Below are 23,860 nucleotides of genomic sequence, written 5' to 3'. Positions count from 1 at the left end.
TCATGCATTGGTTTGTGATCGGATTTTTCTGAACAGGCAAGCATTTGATGCAAGCTTTGAAAATTCCTAAGTGGGATTTCACAGGGAAGGGTTGCACATTCAGCTGCCTTCTCAAGCACAGTGTGCCCAACTTTCTGAAATATGAGTTGCAGTATTTTTTCAGAGTATCCTCTAGTGAATTTTACTCTTCTCCTTTTAAAAACAGAATTGAGAAATTATCTTTGATACTAAAGAATATGAGCTCTGGGCACTTATATTAAGAGTTTGTTTACTTACATTATTTTTACAACATTTATTTGATAAGAAAAATATGCTGCTCCTGTAAACATATGAGGCACTTAAGGTTAAAGAAATATGGAAATACAAAGCACGTATGGCTAAAATTATGAGAAAAAAAATTAATAGGGCTGAACTCAGTTAACACAGTGACACTACGGGGTTATTAACGGTTCTTTTGCAAATTGTTTCTGTGATCAGGGTCATTAACTTGTCTGATATTTATGGATTTTTTTTCCATTAAGAGAACCGGCATCTCCTGTAAGGCCTGCATTAATGGTCCCTACAGAACTCCTTTTCCAGGGAGTCTGGAGAGGCCTCTGGAAAAAAAATAAAAATAAAAAATTAATCAGATGAAGCTGGTTTGCTCTCCTCTTTTTGCTTATGGAAACCGAAGCATAGAGATGACATGGCTTCCCAAGGGCAGGCAAGAGGCAGTTTGAGAAAGGAGAAGTGTCCCTGAGCTAGCTTGCTGAGGAGTGCCCTTGCCATGAGCTCAGGCTTCCCTTTAAGACCCTTCTGTGGGTAGTTAAACCACAGTAGAGCAAATGCCAGTTATTTATTCATGATAATGTATTTCTTTTATCTTTCAGGTGGAAGGGAAGGAAAGTAATACCAAAAAATAAAATAAAAAAGTCAAATCTGGAAAAGAAGGAACTTGAGAAAACTTCGTTTGACCTTCTGCATCACTGGAAAAGGCAGATGTGAGCCTGGCAGCTCAGAGACCCTTTGGTACTTTGCTATTCTAAGCAGCCCTTTACAAAACTTTTATGAACAAGCAGACACAGGAACTTATTTCAGCTTGGTCAGGCCTTTTAAATGGAAATAAAATCTTCAGCCTCCATTAACAGCAGAGCATCCTTTCTTGCCAGTCTGTATGTCTTGTTAGGATATAGCTTGTGTTAAATTGCCCCCTAGAGGGGACAAAAAAGATGCAGCAAAAAGAATAAATGGCAGCATATAGTAACAATCTTTTGAAACAGCAGCAATACCAATGCAACAGTGCCATGCTGTTCTTTCAATAAATCAGGAAGGAAATCTCATAGTCTAATAACACTTTGTTCCATTTTGCTTCAAGGGCATAAAAATCATGTATTGTAAAATAAAATTATGTTGCGGTTTCAAGATTAGGAGGCAAATCATTGATCAAAGGTAAAGGTCTGCTTTTCAGAGAGAGTTGCACTCTTCACTTGTAATTAGCTTTAAAAAGAACAGGATGAGGTTTTGACTAGAAATGGATTGCTGTTGGTCAAATTCAACTCTTTCTGTTTCACATTCATTCAGTTCTGAGATAGCATTTTAGAGTTTTAACATGGCCTCTTACCATGCTTAATTGCTAGGCAGCTTTTGCAAAAAGAATGCACTAGAAAACAATATTCATTAGCTGTTGCAGCCCTTTGTTCTTGCAGCAGCAATTTGATCAGACTTTTTTTTTTTTAATTCTCTGTTTAAAGAAAAGTTTTTTGTTTGTTTGTTTGTTTGTTTTTAAGTCTGAAATAATGGCTATGTCCCTTACATGGACCTTTTCACCATTACTGAGTCTGCCTATCAATGTCAAAAAGAAACTAATGGTGTTATGCATCTTAGGGTGAAACTTGTGCTGTCCATTGTGGTAAGGGTCATCTGCTTCCATTAAAAGAGAAAAATAGCAGATCAAAGGCTGCTATTGTATCATTGTAGCCATTTGTAACAACACCACCGCCCCTCTCCAAAGGAAAAAAAAAAAAAAAAGAAGAAAAAAAACATTTGTGTTAATTTAACTGTTGAGAATGTTGTTTGTGTAGCTCTTGTTGGGTGGAAATGCAATACTTAAAAGCAAAATTTGGGTGAATGGAGGTAGAAGAAATAAAAGATTCATTGATAAGCAGTAAAGTGTCTGGGAATAAATTCATCCCTACTGAATGCTTATCACTCTGATTTTACATCAGAGGTGAATTTGTCTCCTTTTTTTGGAAACTACAAAGATGTATATTGCCACATAAGCTAAAACAATGCATCAGTCATATTTTCTTATATGAGGTTAGGAAACCTGTCAGTCCTTTAATATAGTATTTTGAGAAAAAAAAAAAAAAAGAGAGAGAGAGAGAAATAATTCTGGTTACTCTAACTGTCAACATGGCAAATAATAGCTGTTTTAATGAGAGGAAGCTGGAGAACCTAAGGTTTCTGTTATGGTATAGTAACATAAGAAATTAAAGGTTTAACTTTACTACCTTTGCCAGGCTTCTACCCTGCCCCTCTAATAGAAGGTATTTCCTCCAAGGCATGAGAACATGACACACTCTTAATCAGTTCCCAAATTGCTATAAATTTCCATATTCACATAATGTGATTCCTCTTTCAATACACCTTACCATAATGGGCTGAAAGCAGTGGTGTTCCAGGAAAAACACAATGAATGGACTGGATGTCCTTTTGTACAAAGGAGGAAAATCAGCTGGAATGACACTGGTATCAATTTTACAAGTTTCTTCTGTGTTGAACTTTAAGAATGGAAGTTACAAAGCTAATCACAGTATTTATTTCAGTGTGAACATATCAGCCAGCACCCTCAGTACTCATGGATTTATGCATGTTCAGTTCGCTTAAGTATTTTCCAACCTGATCTTCTTCCAACAAAGACAAGTCATCCTTGCTGCAGACTTTCCCCTGATCTCTGGGGCCTGGGATTAATTGCAACTAAGTTCGACTGTCACTGTGTTTGGGAACAAAGACCTGCTCTAAATTACACCACCACCATCACCCTGCCCAGTCCACCCTACGGTAGGAGAGGAATATATCATTGTGAAACTTATAACAATAATTCTAACTTTAGAGTCCTCAGTCTATTCTGAAATAAGCTTATTTTTATAATTACTTCAGTCCTGGGACCCATGATAACAAAGGGCAGTAGACGTCCTTCAGAAGTATACACAGATATTTATAAATGCTTGAGAAAACATGAACAATACAGACAGAGCAATGTAATAAAGAATGTCATCTCATAAATCTGGTGCAGAAAACACATCGTCATCAATCTTATGATGCATGAGAACTGCATAATAATTTGATGGGTGCATTTCTGGAATTGTATATAGTATCTCTCAGCTGCCTCTACACATTACTGTTAGGGACAATGTATTATTGTGGGGATGAGAAAAATGAGTTAAGGATTACATTTTACAAAGCATTAAAATAGAACCATAACATCAAATCAATGTGAGCTACTGTAGAAAATGCATAATAGGAATGCCATCAGTTTAGACTTATCCGTGACTTTGCTGTAAACTTGTCTCAAGTTTCCACACAGGCTAATGTGAGCAAGAACATCATATTGCAAAGATAGAGTTGAGCTTTATTTGACACATTTTATCTAAACATATCTTTTTATGAACACGTTTGCTGGTTTCTACCATTCTGCAATATGAACACCTTCTGAAATCTTTCACAAAGTACTCTGGGAAACACTGCCTTTTCTTCCGATATGCTGGTATGGAGATAGTTGTATCACAAAAACTCACTGCTCATGTGACATTCTTAAGATCATTTAATATACTGATATTTGGCATTCTTTAAACTCTTTCAGCTAAGTAACCAAGGGAGTGCCACTGTCTTCACAAAGCGAGAAAACGGTGAAATTGTGAGAGGGAACACAGGAGATCTGGAGTTACTGTGATGAGAGAGAATGTGTGTGAGGCACAAATTTGCAGAAAATTAGGCTTCAACAGTTTCACCGGTTCTGATGAAGAATCTCATCCTGTGTTTCTAGCTCCTATAGATTTCTGTCAGTCTTGCAAATAGGGACATAAGAGGCACATCTGTCTGTTGACATGGCCCCATGAACATGGCAAGGTGGCCAAAGAGCACCCTGCTGCTGAGTGTGTGCCCTTGTGCCAATCGTACACTTCTAGAACAACTAGCAATTGCAGGTTCAGCAACAATGATGTTTCAGGTGAGCTGGAGCAGCGTGCTTATCTGGCTAGAAACTAATCCTACTGAAGGGAAGACTTAGTTGAGACATGCCAGAACCAGTGCTGGAGCTGAGACAAGAGAGGTGATAGGAACACGTAGCGAGACAGCAGGGAGAAAAACATCCTGCCATCAGATTGGCTTTAATCCATCTTGAAACCTCAAGACTAATGCACACAGAGAAGAACAACAGCTCTGAGCACTGAACATCTGCATTGCTCTTGTTCGGGGAATATGGATAGGGATTTCCTCAGCCATCAAGTCTGCCCCATCCACTGCTGCTTCTTGTCCTCTGCATTTCCCCACCAGGGGAACCCTGAATTACAGTGCCATAGACCCTGCCTTTCCCTGAGCCGAGCACTAGAGGAGAAACTTGGCTTGTTGCTTGCAAGGAACACAGATCTCTGCAATAGCTAGCCACAACAAAAATATATCCTTCAAAAGAAAATGACCTACCCAAATTCACTACGTGCCAGCCTTTTCCTGACAGCCCTTTGAGAATAATACTACTACAACAAGGTGACGTCTTTAGATCAACATGAAATGCAAGCACATGAGAAATCAAGATCTGAGATTTGTTCTATGTATCAGTTCTTATCTGGATGATGGTCAGATCCAGTGAGAAATCAATGCAGGCTATGTTCAGCAACAACATGAGAGACTGTGTCTTGAAAGGGACGGCACATTTGTTACTGCAGAACAGTGGGCCTGCTCTGAGTCATGCAGGCTAACAAAGCAGCCAGCAGCAGTAACTCATGAGTGCTGGGCATTTCTAGACCTATACAGAAAGTCTCTTTTGATGTCAGAGATAAGCCACATTTCTTGAGGGAAATCAGAAAGAACAATAACAGGTGATATTCATTTGCAGAAATCCATCTGAAACATGCTGAAGCACTGGTAACAGAATATGTTTGCAATGAGGTTCATAAACAATCTATCAAACTGCATAAGAAATTAACACATCACAGCTTGTAATCCCATGCATATGCTTAATTTACACAGAATAACTGTGGATTACTAAATGTATTCTTGTCAGCTTGAATCCACAGCACTCTCCCAGTAGCAAGCACACAAGTACTATGCTACATGCTACTGTGCTATGCTGGTGCTACCAGCTGGTTTGCCCTTATCATTGCACATCTTCACAGTAAAGTGTGAAATGACCTTGAGACATTGAGTTTTTTTCCCTAAGTCTGCATCACCTGACAGACCCAGGTGAAGCTGGGTCACCTCCTCGCAGAGGTCCCTTCCCCTGCCTGGCTGGAGGCCCGTGGAGGTGAGCTGGGCTGTGCAGTCCTCACATTTCCAGGTCAGCTCTGCACTGATGATGCCCGGAGTGCTGCGAGCCCTCAGACATACCTTCTGCAGCAAGAACATACTATTTCTTTGTTCTCTCTGTCACCCCTACCCAGATGTGTCCAGCTCCGGGTCTGCATTTCTTTTTCTGACCCTCAGGGAGTTGTTGATAGCCATGTGGGCTCCAGTGCCAGGCCAGTGCCCCATCTCCTATCAACCCATGCCTGTCCTCCTCTGTGCTGCATCATGGTTTTCCACCTTTCAAGGCCTCTGCTATTGTACAGGGCTGTATTTCTCTGCCCTATGTCATTGTGTTAGAGCCATAAATATTTCATTCTAGATAGAATAACTGATTGTTGCACTCCCTGTACAGAACTATGTCTGTGCCACACAAAGACACACAAGAGCAAACTAAACACAGACTCATGGTCAATTAGAGAAATTGCTGTCACCGCTAAACCAAGCAAAACAAAGCTATAGGCACATCTAGAAAAGCTCAGACAGAGCAAGCCCAACAAACCACAGCCCTGTTGCCTTGCAAATTCAGTACAAAGTTTATTATCTGTATTGAGAAACACAATCCTGTAAAACAAGGATTAGGCTCTGATTCCTAGAGCTATATGTCCCAAATCCTGTTTTTCTCTCTTTCCTCTGGGAAAAAAAAAGAATAGAAAAAAAAAAGTTTTCCTTCCCTAGCCAAGCAGATTAAGCCACCAGCATTTAACTTCATTTCTGGGAGTGACTCGTCCTGCCCCATGTCTGCTGATATCTCACCCAGCTCATCCCGCCGTTTACCAAGTGACAGGGTGGTCATGATGGGCTCACCATCTACCTGTGTCTCCACCTGTGTCCACACAGAGGCTTTTAGGGCAAGCCAGTGTGCCTCCACATCGAGTCAGCTCTTGAGAAGTAGCATAAAAGAAGAGGCTTGGTTCTCATTCAGTGTTAACCAGAACAGTTTCACCGTGACTGATGACAACTGAATTATGACATGAGAGAACTGTTAAAAATCCTTTTGTTCCTGTGCAGCTGGAACTTCAACTTGCAATTTTACTTTTAAAAAAATGATTATTATTTGAATTTACAACCAGATATGAAGGGCAGTTTTCTTCCTGGTCTCACAGCCCGTGCCCAGAAAGGTAACTGGCTCCTGCAGGACTGCTCAGAAGGCTCACCCTTGACACCTGCACATTTGCTGAGCACAAACCTGGCACGTGAGCATTTGAACTCCATACGTGAATCCTCAGTGCTTTGGAGAGGTTGTATGAGGTACAGAAGAGAGGCCACAACACTCCACAATTTAACTTTTGACATTTGGGATTTGAAGCCACAGGTTTTCCATTTTGATTCACATATGTGAAAAGTCATTAAAAATGTTCAGTCAAAATAGCAAAAATATATGCAAACTAGTGCATGTGTTTCTGCCCTCATATGACTCACCCCTTTCCTTCCTGTAATGCCCAGTAACCTTATTTTAGCCAAAGAAGAAATTATCCATTCAGTTTAATAATTGTCACCTCTGTTGCAGCAGACCTGCTGGCTGTCTTGAAGCCTTGTCCTGAGAAAGGACCAGGAGCGATGAGTTGCAGGGAAGTCAATAAAGATGGATCGAGAGCCCTGCTGGTCAGGTTTGAAATGTAACTGAATTAATCGAGTTGATGGGAGAGTTTTATTTTATTTTTCTGCAAATGTTTTATTTTTCTGTCAGGCAAATATGCTTAACCTTTCCAAAGATATTTTAAGACTGTAATAATGATATCTATAAAAAAAGAGCAATAAACTGTAATGCATTTTAATTGTTCAGTAAGCTCAATAAGTACTGCAGCTAAAATGCCTACATAACATAAAGAAACATAAGAAAGGACAACAGCAATGTAGTAAAATCCCTTGGACACTAAAAATTGTATTATCTGTGTCGTGTATCTATTAAAGTTTACTGGCTGAGTAATAATTGATTAAAGATTGTAGCTATAATTATTTACACCCAAAATTTTAATATTTGCTATTTCTGATAACAGAGAATGACAGAAAGCCTGTTATACGCATTTTGAATGTGGAATACCCCATTAAGAACTAGGAAATACTTTAATGATGAAATACAAAAATAAAAAATAAAAGAAATTGCTTAATTTGGAGTAACTGCTAAAATCTGAATTTTCTCTGAATCAAATATACTGACTGATAGCAGAATCTTACTTAATCAAGCACCTCTCCCTTATCTGCTGAATGAGTAAAGAAAATATTTTCATAGGCAATAAAAGCAATTTAACTTCTACTTGTAATTCTTTGTACTGCTCTGGGTGCTTGGAGAGCTGAAATTGTCTACAATCTCCATCAACAAATCTTAGTACAGTCTATAAGGCGATCTCAGGCAACAGTTTCACCCTGCACTGCCTTCCTCATAGTGCTGGTACAGTAAGGAGAGACAGAAAGGAGCTGCCTGGGCATAGTGAATGCCAGCAACCAGCAGAGCATCTTTGTGAAGCTAAAGTGATCTGGATATACATTATATAGCAAATACTTACGCAGCATGCATACATAATGTAGACGTACAGCTCTAGATACACATACAACATACACATACACATACAACATACATCCCAACTCAGGATATTCTGTGATTCTATACAAAAAGATATATGTCTTGTAGGATATAAGTATATGACATGCATAATACATTGTATATAATACAGCATTAAGTGTTCATTGTATTATGCCAGTCAGTGTAAGGAGATCTCTGCATCATGACCTCAATATAAAAATTCTTCTTTGAGTGTCTACAGCATTGCTCTTGTTATCTTGTGAAGTTCTTTTCTTGTGTGAGATTGAGAATACTAAATCAGATGCAAAAACTTACAAACGTTTATTATACATTGCCCTCAAATCAATGTCACTCCCTTTCTCTACCAACTATGACACTTGGTTTTCTTTCAGATTCCTTTTTATTCCTAGAACGATGTTCCATACCAAGGCAGTCTCTGCAGGGTTCCATGGAAATGCTCAAAGCACTTCACAAAAACAAGAGCTACGTCTCTTCTCTTGGCTTCATCGTCTGACTTAGCAGCATCACATACAAAAACTGACCAGTCACATAGCATGGTGAGGCATTGATATAAATTAATGTGCAACTTAATGCATATCATGTTTCATGTTGAATTACAGAATCACAGAATCGTCTAGGTTGGAAGACACCTCCAAGATCACCTAGTTCAACCTCTGACCTAACACTAACAAGTCCTCCACTAAACCATATCACTAAGCTCTACATCTAAACGTCTTTTAAAGACGTCCAGGGATGGTGACTCAACCACTTCCCTGGGCAGCCTATTCCAATGCCTAACAACCCCTTCAGTAAAGGAGTTTTTCCTAATATCCAACCTAAACCTCCCCTGGTGCAACTTTAGCCCATTCCCCCTCGTCCTGTCACCAGGCACATGGGAGAATAGACCAACCCCCACCTTGCTACAGCCTCCTTTAAGGTAAATGTAGAGAGCAATAAGGTCGCCCCTGAACCTCCTCTTCTCCAGGCTAAACAACCCCAGCTCCCTCAGCCACTCCTCGTAAGACTTGCTCTCCAGACCTCTCACCAGCTTCAGACGCTCCAGGGCCTCAATGTCCTCCTTGCAGTGAGGGGCCCAAAGCTGAACACAGTACTCGAGGTGCGGCCTCACCAGAGCCGAGTACAGGGGGACAATCACTTCCCTAGCCCTGCTGGCCACACTGTTTCTTATGCAAGCCAGGATGCTGTTGGCCTTCTTGGCCACCTGAGCACACTGCAGGCTCATATTCAGCCGGCTATCAACCAATACTCCCAGGTCCTTCTCTGCCAGGCAGCTTTCTAACCACTCCTCTTCCAGCCTGTGATGCTGCTTGGGGTTGTTGTGCAGCAGCAGAGGAGCCCCTCCAGCTACCGGTCCAGCAGTGTCTCACCCAGGCACAGGGAGCGCAGCCCCTCCACAGCACAACTTGATTTTCTCTAAACAACCTTAGATTTCTCAAGCACATTCCCACTCTCTCTGGCCAATTTCCACCTTCCCAGGTGATAAGTTGTTCCTCATTTTCTTGTGGCCTTATCAATGGTGGAACGCAAAAAGCAATGTAACTTTCCAAGACTCGTTTTGGAGAATTAGAAAGCAGGTATTCTTTATTAACAGCGCTGGGCATGTGGGGGATAATTTTGCTGAACATGTACACCTAAGCAAGACAAGGAGTACTTATTTATGGTACAGTGATATACATATTCATGCAATTCACAAGAAAGGGCAGGATTTATGTTAATGGTTTCTCAGACCTAATTATCATACTGTCCCTCCACTATCACAGGCACAGTAACCTCTGGTGGTCGCACTTTGGGGGCTTTCTGATGAAGGCTCATAGTTTTCTTCATCTTGTACTTCTCGCCTTTGTGTTTTGCATGTGCTCAGTCATTGTTTAACTGCTTCAGCAGTTTTGATCTTTTATAAACCAGGCTAACTTAACTAAGTTCTACTTTGGGTACCATGTTCCTTCTTCAGCCTGGATTTTGTGGACAGCGCTGAGTCTTATCATGCGAGGCTGATACAGCAGTTGAGCAATTTCAGCAATCCCTTCAAGTTATTGTTACATATTTTGTGTTTTATACTCGTTGTTTCCATGTCTTCAATGCTCAGGTGTCCAGCTGCATGTCAAGGACATCCCTGGCTCCCAGGGGCAGTTCCCAGACCGCAGGCCGACCTCCTGGCCTGGACCCCAGCCTGGCAGACATTGCTCCTGTCAGCATGGAGCAGCCATCTCATGTCAGCATTTTCTCACAACAGTCAGGTGACTGTCAGTGCTGCCATCAGGGGCACCCCAAGACCCTTGTGATGCCACCACAGAGTCACTGTCACCCTACGACCTCACAAAAGGTGACTGGCCATAAGTGCCCTGAGCATCGCGCCTGCGTCCAATCCAGCTGTTGGTACTCGAAAGCTCGAGGGTCCGTTGCTGGAAGTCGAGAGGCGGAGGTGTTGCAGGAAGCACACGTGAAGCCATTCTTGTTGCACGCGAGCCATCGAGGTCCTTCGGTAATTTTATCAAATATACATATGTATATGTACCCCATCTGTCCTAAGTGTAGTCTTGTGAAGTATAACCTATCATCAGCATATTTGCCATTCTAATAGCAATGTTTGTAATCCATGCTAAGAATATTTACTGCTACAGTACTATAGACAATTTGGTTGAACCTAGAAAGCTAATGTATATTTGCTGATAGAATATTTTCTTCCTGGTTCTATCTGTAGTAGTCCTGCTGGTGGCACGCTAGGCGTCGAGATCCAGCCAGCGAGACGTGAAGCATTGAGGTCCTGCCAGCAACCCACTGGTGAGGTGCTGAGGACAGCAGGCTGCTGATAAGCACCTGGCACCAAGGCAGCCTCCCACAGGGGAAGACCATCTCTACACCAGGGCAGCTGCAGGCACCATGAACCGGCCACAGCAGCAGCAGCCAGAGGAGGCCCCTGGGGATGAGACATGCCCCATCCGCCTGGGCCAGCTGTCCAGTGCAGCTCGTGTGGACCCCTGCAGGCCCTCCTTCTGCCTGGAGTGCATCCAGCCCTGGGCTGCAGAAAGAGACACCTGCCCACTGTGCCGCAGGCCCATCATTGCAGTTGTGCGCCTGGCCCGACGACCCCGCAGAAGGATGCATCGCAACGTGGGGCTGGGGCGGCGGCAGCAGCAGCAGCAGCAGCGGCAGAGGAGCCCCTCCAGCTATCGCTCCCGCAGCGTCTTGCCCAGGTGCAGGGAGCGCAGCCCCTCCATGGCACAACAACTCACCCGAAGCTTTTCGTGGCACTCGGGGCAGGAGGGGCGCAGACTGCCACGGTCCCCGCAGGATGACAACATCGGGGACACATCCTGGCTTCATAGGGTCCAGCAGGAGGAATCGGGGGCTGGCGACCACGCAGGCCGCCAGGCCGGGCCCCAAACCTGAGCAGGGCCTCACCTGGGGACGGGCTGGGGGTGGCAGCCACAATTACCCCAGGAATAAATTGACTTTTCCACCCTGCAAAGCCTCTGCCTGCACTTATTCCTGCATCGGTCAGCGGGGGGCCTGAATGCAGCCCTCTCCTAAAGGAGAGGGCTATCCTATTCTGTTCTGCCTATTCTATTCTGTTCTACGAAATAGGGAGAGAAAAAGATTTTAAATTCTTTCTTAGTTGTCCTGATTCAATGAACCAAGATGAATAAAACCCACTAAAAATTGATTTGCTTTCCCCAAACAACAGGGCTTATGTGATTGTTATGGATGGCTGATCTTTCTGAGGTACCCATTAACGCACTGACCAATATTGGCCATAATTGACAGAGGATTATCAGCTCCTGTTAAATTCCTGCCAATTTTCCTGTAATTTCCAGTCAAAGGGAAGAGACTGCAGCAGTAATCCCCTGAAGAATATACAAGTGATAGTCAGCCTTTTCAACTTGCAATGCAGTCATCAGTCAACCAGCACAAACACACTTCCAAACCTGCCACACACTTTGCATCCCTCCCATAAGGCAGCTGATCCTATTTGGAACTGGGGTTGTCTGCCACAAAGGAGGGAATGTATGCGCCTTATCAACAGCTTTCCCTGATAGCTATCCTCCTATTACAGTAGAAATAAATAGAAATAGGAAATGAATAATTACAGATAAATAATTGAACTAAATAATTACAGTAATTTGTCATAAACAGTCAGATTTGCAATCCGTATACAATATATTTCAAACAATACTACTTCCTCTGACTTCCTCTTCATATCTCAGCTTTGCCAAACATATGATGATGCATTTATGGGGGGGGGAGGGGAAGAAAGAAAAAAAAAAAGCACGATGGGAGACTTTCTAACATTTCAAATTGGTTTCTTGTGTTTTAATAGTCACTATTGACCCTTCCTGGGGGAACAATTTCCTCATGCTGACAGAGCTAGCCTTCTATAGAGTAGCCATCCTCTTCGATATGGTTCATTTACAGAGCTAAAAGTCAGCTTTTATGTTCATCATTACAGAAATATCCATACTTGTAAATCACTTGCTATTTCAGAGGAAAAGATCATGCCTGGAAATGAAGTGAGCACTCTGACCCATAAGAATCTGTCACCACTCCATTCTGTTTCAGGCGAAATGTGTGATTTTTAAACAGGTTTCTTCGGAGAAACAACCATTATCAAGAAAAAAAAATGGTTAGGCTCAATAATTTTCTGCAAAGTTACATTACAAGTACTTTATCTGCTTTTAATCTTTTTACACCATACTTCACTGTCTGCTTTGTAGTGTAGTCAGGTATGAGCTTATGGATCTGGCAGGCCATAAAATAAAAAGTAGTGTCATGAAGATAAAATGCAGTTCAAGAGACCACAGCAGACTCTCACATGCATTTAATGCCAGCACACAACCACTCCCAGGAGTTCTTATTTTAGTTCTTGATACACTTCTACTCCCACATATTTTCCCCCAAAGTGCTGTCAAGCAACGTGGTGCATTAGAGGATGCTAACCCTTCTTTCCCTTGTTTTCAGCATCCCAGATTGAAAATGCTGTAAGAGACATCAGACCTCTTGGCCAAAGTTGCTTAAGAAATTGGTGATCAAGTTCATACTGAACAAAAGAAATAGTTTGTTCACTCCTCCTTTCTCATTAATCTTTTGCAGCTAGAAAAATGGCAATTTAGTGTTATGCCAAAAGGAAAAGTAGGGTTGGAAGTTGACAGATGAGAGAATTCATGGCTAGGACTCTGTAGTACATGGTGGACAAGGGTGAGAGGGGTGTTGGAGGGTTGGGAGTACCAACAGTGTGAGTAGGAATGGGCTGGAGAACTCCAGGGTATAGCCCTTGTGCTCTTGAGGAGGAAGACAGCAGTGCCAAGAAGGGAAAAACAGGGGAATTTAAGTGGAACAATAAGCAAGGGTTCTGCAGTGTGGGGCTAGGAGTGCCAGTGAGGCTGGGTTAAGAAGTGCAGTGAAAGATCGCAGCACACATCAGGACATAGACTCACACATACAACTCCGTAGTCTCCCTTTCGAGGCTGCCAGGCCTTCCTCCTCCCTCCCAGCTTGTTATTCCCCCACCTCACATTTTCTTTTTCATACTGGAAGCAGAGATGAAAACAGACTGCACAAGGAGGGGACTGCTAAGTGGAAAATAAAGCACACCACAAAAGTGTGATGGAAAAACACCTTGCAGAAAGAATGTGAATAGGCTAAAAGTGCAGTTAAAATTTTATTTCCCCATGGAAAAGCTTTGGACTATACCAGATAACTCCTTCTGTGTGAGAAAAAAAAAAAAAAAAAAAAAAAAGCATTTCACCCAAAATGTTAACATTTAAGCTGAGGTTATTAGCACAGTGGATTTTACCATATTAGGGTTTTCTATGCTTATATTTCCTTGACAAAAACATGATTACTTGTGTTTCTGATCTGTATTTTAAAATGTACAGGAAATTCTGTTTTACAAGCCTAGATTTTCATTTAATGTGCTGGACCCTTTAAAAAGTTGTCAAAACCTTTCTGTGTGATCAAGTGCGACTTTGATCCCAACCCTTAGGTGAGCTTAAAATACATTTATTTTTATATAATTGGCCAGAGCATGCAAAGCACTTAGAGCATAACACATCAGATACACGGGAGTGAGCAGGTAACGGACATTTTGTGGAGTGAAGACATTAAAAATATGCAAGAGTTGGTAAGCATAACAATGTTAAATTTCTGTCTTCCTTTTTGTAGTTTTTCACAATGAATTTGCTCTACAAGACGAAAGAAGTAGTCTCTGTTTCCACAAGAGAATGCTCTTGGAATTCCCCAAAAATATCCTGTAGTGCCCCAGTTTTAGTGCAATGCTGGTTACCATAAAAGCAAGTGAGGACTGTTTTACCTCACTGAGATCAAGGATGAGATTCATTTTCTTCTTCATGCATTTTATTTTGGAGAAAGGATCAAACCAAGACTATATTTGTTACATATTGCCTGTAAGTGCATGGTCTATAAATGCTTATAAATGGATAGCATTTTTTCTGTTTTCAAAGTGAGTATTCTGCATTGTTCCATCAATAACTTCAATAACTTCCTTTTACAAATGCTGGAAGTCATTTAAAAGTGGGGTGGGAGTGCCCTCTTGTGTTTACAGTAAAATGATCTTAATGGTCGTCCCATTCAAAAATCACAAAGCGTGGAAAATTTACCCAAACTAGAACTGAGTTACTGCAGACCCCAGTCTGTGGGAGCTCCAAGTGGCAAGGCAGCAGGAGAGGGATGCACTGAGATGGACCAGCAGACTCCTGGGAGAAGAGACGTGTAATTTCTTACTCTGCTGCTGCCTACAACCAGTCTTGTAGGCTGGATAAGGTCTTCTAATGCTTAGACACTCCTAATATAAAATGTATTCATTAAGCTAAAGTGATCTTGTTTTACATCTTACATGTAAGAGACAAGCCCTACAATTAAGCTGTACCACAAACTCCCACTGCAGTCTGGAAACTACTTAAATATGCCAATAAACTGCAAGATCTTGAAGAGAAATTAAGCAAATCAATCAACATTTCCTTCAGCAAGATCCACTCCTCTCTTCACATCTACTTACGCGGAGTAAGTGCATACTTGAGTAACCCAAATATGTCTCATTCTTCAGGAGAAAGAAAAATGAAAGAAATGTGACAAAAGAGTTGTTATAAATGCTGTGTTGGTACAATGAACTAGCATCACTTCAAATAGATTACCTGATACTTAAGATAGCATAAAACAGCACTGATGAGCTTCCTTCTTCAATATTGCTTATAAAGTTTCTGCCTCATTCTTGTAACATAGAGCGCCATCGTCAAAGGATATTTTTAGTTCTAGTGATACAACTTCCAGCACACTGTGATAGCTTCTGAAGCTATCTTTGCTTTTCCATTGCTTTAGAGGAACAGGGGATTGCTCCACAGTTCCTACTAAATTCAGCAGAAAGGCTGTATCCCACTGAGTCCATGGCTCCGTAACTGTTGTACCACCTGGCCCTTTAGCCAATAGGTCAATAAAAAGCAGCTGTTGGACTCTTTCCCACAAGGGCACAATGTAACGAATTGCCAGATGGGCTAAGTGGGATGTCCACAGCTAGAAGTGGCTATGTCAAGACAGGAACACTTAAGACTCCAAGAAGACGACCTTGGAATGTGTCTCCCATGGATGGTCTAGGAGGAGATGGAGATGAATATGAATAAACGGGTAGTCACGCCTGGTACCAAGTGTCCACGTACTGTGGTGCACAGTCCTTGACAGGGAAGGAACTTCATTACCTGACATTACAAGGAGGATGGCATTTCTCAACAAGCCTGTATGGTACTGGCCCTTTGCATCCTGGAAACAACTTTGGCGCAGGACAAACTGCAGTAGGCAGGGCCACACAATAAACCTGTGAAACATGCCAGCTCCTGCAGGAATATTCTGATGAACTATAGCGAGAGTTAATGGTTTGCACTGTGCATGCAGCTACCAGCATCACACACCAGCCTCTCCACCTACCCACCTGACCTCCCTACCATGGGCACTGGGCTGCTTGCCTCTCCCAACACCTGGAAGCGGTCAAATCTTTTTATATCCTGTACAATACCCCAAACTTCCATCCAAGACCCAATACATGGTGCTGCTCCAGATGAGATTATGTGTCACCTGCTCTTCCCAGGTGACCTGCAACCAGATCTGATCATTGACCACTCCAAAAACTCCCCCAGTGTTGTTTGTTGAGAAGGAACAGGGACCATCAGCAGGTCTGTCTCCCAGTCATCTGTTCCTGACTCCCGAGAGGGCATGGCCTGGGGAACCCGAAGGATGCTGGTGTGAGCACCCTCTGAGCCTCTGGTTGCAGTCGCAGACTGAGAGGTACTGGGAGGGTCAAACCCATAGCATGCCCCTCAAGCTTCACACCACATCTTCTCTGCTTGGCCCTGAGCTTAGAAACATTGCACACCAATTACCTCTGGCAGCGCAAATGCTTCTTGTCACATGAATGGTGTAAATAAATCTCCTCTGCCTATTAGCTGTGTATTTTGTAGCCAAGAAGAACATGTTCTCTGAGCTGACAAGGAGTGGCAGCCTTGTCCCATACTTAGTCTACAGAGCATATGTAAAACTGAGGGCCAGAAAGAGGATGGCCTGCCTTTTTTTCTACTGTTGAGGGGGCAAGAGAGAGTAGGGAACTTCTGAAATGCCCAGGACTTTCCTCCTGTTGCCCAGAGAGACTGGGTGACCTCCTCTGAGCCCCAGGGATTATCCAGCAGAGCACAACCAGGCCAAGCAGGTTAGAGGGGTAGCAGTGCCTTCAGCAGGAGGGCCCTTTTTTGAGTACTTTCAGCAGAATAGAAGGACTCGGCCCCCATCAGTGCCAGGAGCCCAGCTACCAGCTCCAGTTACAAGGGAGTCCTGACAGTACGAAACTGCAGTGCCGCGAGTTCCCTTCTAGGACATCGGCAAGACATTAGTTTAACTTTTCTTCAAGTTTACAAATTATCTACAAAATTCTAATGGCTCATTTGTTGTTCTGTTTAGTTTTAAGGAATATTGTCACTGTTGGGGAACGATGCAACCTCCCACCTCCAACAACCGGACAGACTGATCTTACAAACCCTAGGGAAGAATATCACAATTTTCTTGAAGTAGGACCAGGCATAAGCTATGCCGGTCTGAATATCTACTAACCTTATAATTTAAATACATTAAGATACATATGATTTCTTTCTTGCAGTACAAGAGCAAATAGTAGAATAGCATACAGTAGAAGAACCGTCTTCTTAAACTCCAAACATTTATTTTAATTCTTACATTCAGGCACAGTTGAATAGGTGCTACCCTGTGTTTTGGAGGGATTGAAGGTGAGGTTTCACATCATATTTAAAGCTGCCTATGTATTAGCTGCTATCAAGGGAGATCATTCTGCTCAAATCTTCCCCTGCCAAGGGTGTGTGCTCCCACCACTTCCCTTCTGTTAAATCTAGTGGTTAGACGGTCACAGTATGAGTCAGTACAGGTGGCTGGTGTGTTAGAAAACTAAAGCTGAAAAAAAAATTTAAAAGTTTTCTATTATAACAAGTAGTTGCTTGTAGCAACATGATGATTAGCCTGTAGTGGTGACAGGGAAGGAGGAAAGAACAAGTTCACCTCTTTCAGCAGCATCATATAAGGTCTCCTCATCTGTAAAATTAAAGCACACCTGTAAGAAGTGTTGCTTGATGTCTCCCTGTACGTGAAGAATTGAGTCACTAAGTGCAAAATACACTCACAAAGCCCACCAATGTGCTACCCCGTCCTGGAGAGCTTTCTATTTTTAACAGCAAGACAACATCGAAACATAATTTTACCATAAAAAAGATCTGAGGAGTACCTGTGTGTACATAAGTTTCATACAAGGAAAGATTTATGCACTATCGTAAGTGAAGCCTTAACGCGAAATTAAATGTATTAAAATTAATACATTAGCACTGCAGATAATGCTGTTAATTTTCTGTACTTGATTTAGAATATCCTGAGTCGGAAGGGACCCACAAGGACCATCAAGTTCAGCTCCACACAGGACCACCCAAAAATCAGACCATGTGTCTGAGAGCGCTGTCCAAACCCATCTTGAACTCCATCAGGCTTGGTGCTGTGACCCCTGCCCTAGGGAGCCTGTCCTAGTGCCCAACCACCCTCTGGGTGCAGAACCTTTCCCTAACACCCAGCCTGACCATTCCCCGCCGCAGCTTTACATTTCTTACATCTCTATTATTTTTTAAATTTTATTTGTGTTTTAATATACATGCTATGAGTAAAATAATATGTATGCACATTTTACTTTGTTACTTTATCAGATGAAACATTCCAGACGATTAAAGAAGTTTCCAAGAAATTTCCACTTCAAAGAGAGTGCCTATTTCTTACCCAGAGATCTGTACTTATCATATCCAGATTCAACTCCAGATGCTGGAATGCAGTTTTACAAACTTTACTTTGCTGCAATAGTTCACATGATACATAGTTTGAGAAATGGCAAAGTTGAATATGTGTTGTTTTTCCTGATTTTGTACACCGTCATTATAGGATATTTTAATTGTAAGCAAGACTTTGAAAGGTGGCAAACTTAAAAACAGTTTTGATTAAAAAAAAAAAAACAAACTCAAATAGCTCAGCAGGCTTGTCTTCTCAGAGGTAGCTTCTTGTTAAGAAATGTGAAGATATATTTACTGTTTAAAAGTAAGCTTGACTCTCAATTTGTCAAGGCTGTATGATAGAAAAGATTTTTTCCCCTATTTACTGTTAACAAATGAAGTGACTGCAAATATTAATTAATATTTGGGTCCTAGAACTATGAGAAGAATATTAGATAGCAGGTTGCTTTACCCTTTTTTTTTTTCTGCAGTATTTCCACTTCAGTGCTTTCCTCTCATCTATTTGTCTCATCTCTTAAGGGGGACCAAAAACCAATAAGATAAGGAGCAGCAGCTATACAGCAGTTAAATGAAGCACATTATCTTTTGGTAATATGCAGTTTATGCAGAATTACATGAAGAGAGATTTGAACAGTGAGAGAAAGATGATGTTCCCAAGCAGTAACACAGACTCAGACTAAAATTTCCCTAAAGTATTTTTGGGCATAATGAAATGTTTTTGTAGCTCAAGATAATGAACGCTTCTGTTAAACAACAAGGCAGTTACAATCATTATTCCTGGAGACAGCACATAGTCTTATCTTGGCAAACAGAGAAAAAAAAAGGCTAATTAAAATTATTAGTATTAATTAGTCTGGCTCAATGCACCAACTTTACTGCTTCTTTTAAGTAACTACCTGTGTAAGGGGGGTTGTTGTTGCTGTTGTTGTATAAATCTTAGCTATGCTTTACTGTTAATTTTAACCACGTATAAACTGATTAGATCATGAGAATAAAACAAATGTGTCTGTGTGAGCAATCGTTGTACATTTAGAATCTTTTTATCTTTTAATATCTTTTTATATTTAGAATCTTTGCAGAAGCAACAAAAAAATAAATATCTACCACAGCTGTACTCAAATCCAGAAAGGGGAGCTGCCTAAAAATGAAGATGCTTGTTAAAAACAAAACTAAAAGGCACATCTATGAACATTAGATCCTCATAAGTGATATGAGGACAAACTGAGAACACTATCTTGAAAGCAGAAAATCACCAGTAAGAAAGACTTGAAAAAGGCTGCAAGGAAGCCCACATAAATACATGCCATTATAAAGGCCTAACAAAACTAAATGACATATCCCTTTTCATATTCAGGAGGCACAGAAAGCCTGTTCAGAGAATATTAGGCCAGGCAATTGCATCATTTTTTTTTGTTTCTGTGTTCAGTATTGAAGATCTGGGGGAGTTTCTCACACCCCATCACTTAGGAGGCATTCACCATATAAGTTACTTCAAACTTTTAGAAGGCATTGCAGTTTCAACAGGATCGGATGGTGTTGTAGAGGAACCCAGATGACACATCTGAACTGCTAATTGTGGTGTGTCCCCTTACCTAAAATTGCTTCATTACTAAAGATCCCGCAGCTATGACAGACAGCTCTGTGGAAATGTCAGCTCCATTCATGATAATAGCCAAAAAACCTGAAACCCCAAGTTTAGTAACTGCTAGGGAACAAGGAATAAAGTAGATAACATCACCGTGCCACTGTGTAGCCTCATGTTGTGCTTGCTTTTTGAATGCACTTTGGGACCTCGATCTCAAACAGAAATGAGGAATTTAGAAAAGAGCAATGAGAAAAAGGTTAAAGGTAGGAATTGATTCCTGTATAAGGAATGATAAAGCAAATGAGGTTTCTTCAGCCTGGAGAAGAGTGTGTTCTTGTATGTGTGTGTGTTTATGGGTGGTGGTGGTGTTCTTACAGTGTTTTATAAAATCAGTAATAAAAGAGGATGGTGGCTGCACAGGGATAAATTGTCCAGGGCTGCTTCTAAAACTGTGCCATCTGCTAACAGACTGCAGGTACAGAGCAAACTACAGGAGGTGCATTCTCCCATAATACTACTGGGAGATGAGACGCTGGGGAGCAGCCCCGCAGAGAGGGATCTGGGGGTTGTGGTTGACAGCAAGCTGAATATGAGCCAGCAGTGTGCCCTGGCAGCCAGGAAGGCCAACCGTATCCTGGGGTGCATCAAGCACGGCATCACTAGTCGGTCGAGGGAAGTGATTGTCCCGCTCTACTCTGCGCTGGTGCGGCCTCACCTCGAGTAGTGTGTGCAGTTCTGGGCACCACAGTACAAAAAGGACATTAAACTGTTGGAGAGTGTCCAGAGGAGGGCGACGAAGATGGTGAAGGGCCTAGAGGGTAAGACGTATGAGGAGCGGCTGAGGTCACTGGGCCTGTTCAGCCTGGAGAAGAGGAGGCTGAGGGGGGACCTCATCGCAGTCTACAACTTCCTCGCGAGAGGGAGTGGAGAGGCAGGTGACCTATTCTCTGTTATCACCAGTGACAGGACCCATGGGAACGGTGTGAAGCTGAGGCAGGGGAAGTTCAGGCTGGACGTCAGGAAGAGGTTCTTCACCGAGAGGGTGGTCGCACACTGGAACAGGCTCCCCAGTGAAGTAGTCACTGCACCAAGCCCGTCTGAATTTAAGAAGCGTTTGAACTGTGCACTTAGTCACATGGTCTAAACTTTTGGGCAGACCTGTGCGGTGCCAGGAGTTGGACTTGATGATCCTTATGGGTCCCTTCCAACTCGGGATATTCTATGATTCTATGATTCTATGATTCTACTTAAGCTGTGGTACTCCTTGCCATTGATATTGTGGATGCTAAAATTTTATAAAAACGCCAGGGAAGCCTTGACAAGTTTATGGATGGTAAATTAATTGAGGATTGTTAGATTCGCACACACACAAAGAAAATAACCCCCCTCTAGAAGGAGCCTGGGTTTGATTTTCCTAGAAGCTGGGCAAACATTCAGGGTAGGAGCCCTACGTGCTTGTTCTGTCCCTATCCCCCTCCCTAGGTATTTACTTTTGGCTACATTCAGGGACAGGATACTGGGGAGGTGGACCTCTGGCCTGACCCTGTACAGCTGTTCTAATGTCTTTATGATCTCAGCTATCATAAACAAAATATGCTTGACTTTCTGTGACAGTAAGGTGACTAAAAAATCAAAGAGAGATAGTTGAGAAGTTTAAATAAACAATTCTGCTCTCTGTAAAATACTAAAAAGGGGCCAAAATCAAAAGCCAAATGAATTGTTTCACAACTCATGCATTTTATGATGCACAATGCGAAATAAGGCAAAGTCAGCTCAGGATTTCACAATGAGTACTGTCTGTTCTGAGAAGAAATTAAAGCTGCACACAATAGACTTCCTGCTGGGAAGGTGAGAGGGGAGGGGAAATCAGTATCTCAAAGGATGCACTGGTAACAACCTCGAACTAAACCAAGAGACGTGAGTCATCAAAGCTGCAATGCCATTGGAGAAAATCCAGGAAGACAGATTTAAAATAGGAACAGGAGGGAAGTTGGGGGAGGAAGAAATAAAGAGAAAGAACAAGTAGAAAAAGAAATCACTTAAAGTAAGAATAAGATAACTTGGAGAGAGCTACCTGGAGCTGAAAAGCCCTACCAGTAACCTGACTACCAGACTTTCAGGTAGGTATAAATTTGTGTGAGCCACAATCCATTATGCCACCAGTATTGTATATCCAGCACTCGCTTCTTCCAGTGCTGGCACTGTGCATAAAGGCACAGGTGTGTGGTGAGCTAAACTAGGAAGCGATTCATCTATAAATGAAGCCTTGATGGCAACCACAGTTATGGCTTAGACTAGCCTTTGGATCTCTGAGTAGTTTAAGGATCAGGTGCTGCTCTACAGGTTGCACGTGCATCCAAAAATCTGGGATATAAAGGTGCAGAAGCCTGATGGAGGGGAAAGAAAAGCTGCCAGAAGGAACATTATTTTAAAATATAATCTAGAATTATATGGTTTAATTTTCTTTTGGTTAACTTTTTTTTTTTTTTTTTTAAGCTTTGTAATTGTAGTTATTGCCTGACTCCAATAAACTGTACTTCAGTTGATCCACAAACTTTTCCAGTGTTAGTAAACTTAGGTGAAGCTGAGAAATATGACACGTATTTCTTTGGGGATAAGAAGTTTGCAAAAAACGTGCATGCAGGCATTGCTAGTAAGCCTATACCCTACGATCTAACAGAGATTAAGAGTTTCTTCTGCCAAATTACAGAAGCTAGTGTGGGGTAGCATTGGAAGATGCATGGTTCCCTTCAGAAAATGCATTCCCATGTTTCTTCTGCAAAACTCACAATACAAAGCAGTATCCCATAACCCTGGACAGGCCCTCTGTCATCTCATTATTTATAGAGCATTGTTATTATCAAACTAAAATAGTACTCATTCGTGTTTTAAGTAACATACTTCAGGCTTAACTTATGAATCTATTTTTCACCCGAAAAGAAATTCCTTTCCTCAAGAGAATAACATATGTAAAAACTCTCCACAGAGTTCTGTAGAGAAGATGTCATTATTTAGCACTTACAAAAGGGCTGGTAAGGAGCCACCTTCATTCTTTAAGGATAAGCCAGTTGTGATTAACTGCTGTGATTATTTTGCTTATCTTTAACCCTGATGTCACTAAGGGAAGATGTTTTAACATTTCCAGTGCCATGTGGCAAACGTCTCTAGGTGATCCTGCTTGGCAGGGGGGTTGGAGTAGATGATCTTCAGCGGTCCCTTCCAACCTCAGCCATTCTGTGATTTTTGGGGCCTTCTGAACAGCCCACATGGATAGATACAATGGCACAAGCTGCTTGCCTGTGCACCAGTTCAGCTGCAGAGTCTACCTGAAGCACTAGCAACTCTTCCTGATGCTTACAGCTTCACAAGTAGGAGGCACTCAGTAGGCACTCAGAGAAGAAGGCAGCATGTAGATCTTTTTCCTCATGTTTCATTTTACACCAAAAAAGGTGGTAGGCCAGCTGCAGCTTGCAGTCTGCCACTTGGGTCACTCTGCTTGCAGTCAAGAGGAAGGTTTTAGGTGAAACGGGTCATGGAAGAATGAAAGGAGAGAGAAGAAGACTGTCATCTGCTGTGGGTTGCAGAAGAAACTTTTTTTTTTTTTTTTTGTCAACTATTTAATCTTCCTAATAGTATTCATCTTAATAATTTCAAGACTAAAATTGACAGGTGCTTTACCACTTTAAAACTCACTTTTCTAGACATCCCTTACCAGCTTCCAGTGGTCAAACTCTTCTATTGAGAGTTCACCTGTATTTGTGGACTACCAATTTTTGTCGTGTTCTTGACAACTTGTTGCCAAAATACCAAACAACTTTTTGAGCTTTTCTTCCCCTGTCCTTGTTTTTTCTAATTTCCTAT

The sequence above is a fragment of the Cygnus olor genome, chromosome 3, assembly GCF_009769625.2.
Source record: "Cygnus olor isolate bCygOlo1 chromosome 3, bCygOlo1.pri.v2, whole genome shotgun sequence".
In the NCBI taxonomy this organism is placed as follows: domain Eukaryota; kingdom Metazoa; phylum Chordata; class Aves; order Anseriformes; family Anatidae; genus Cygnus; species Cygnus olor.
Note: the sequence above shows the minus strand (reverse complement) of the source record.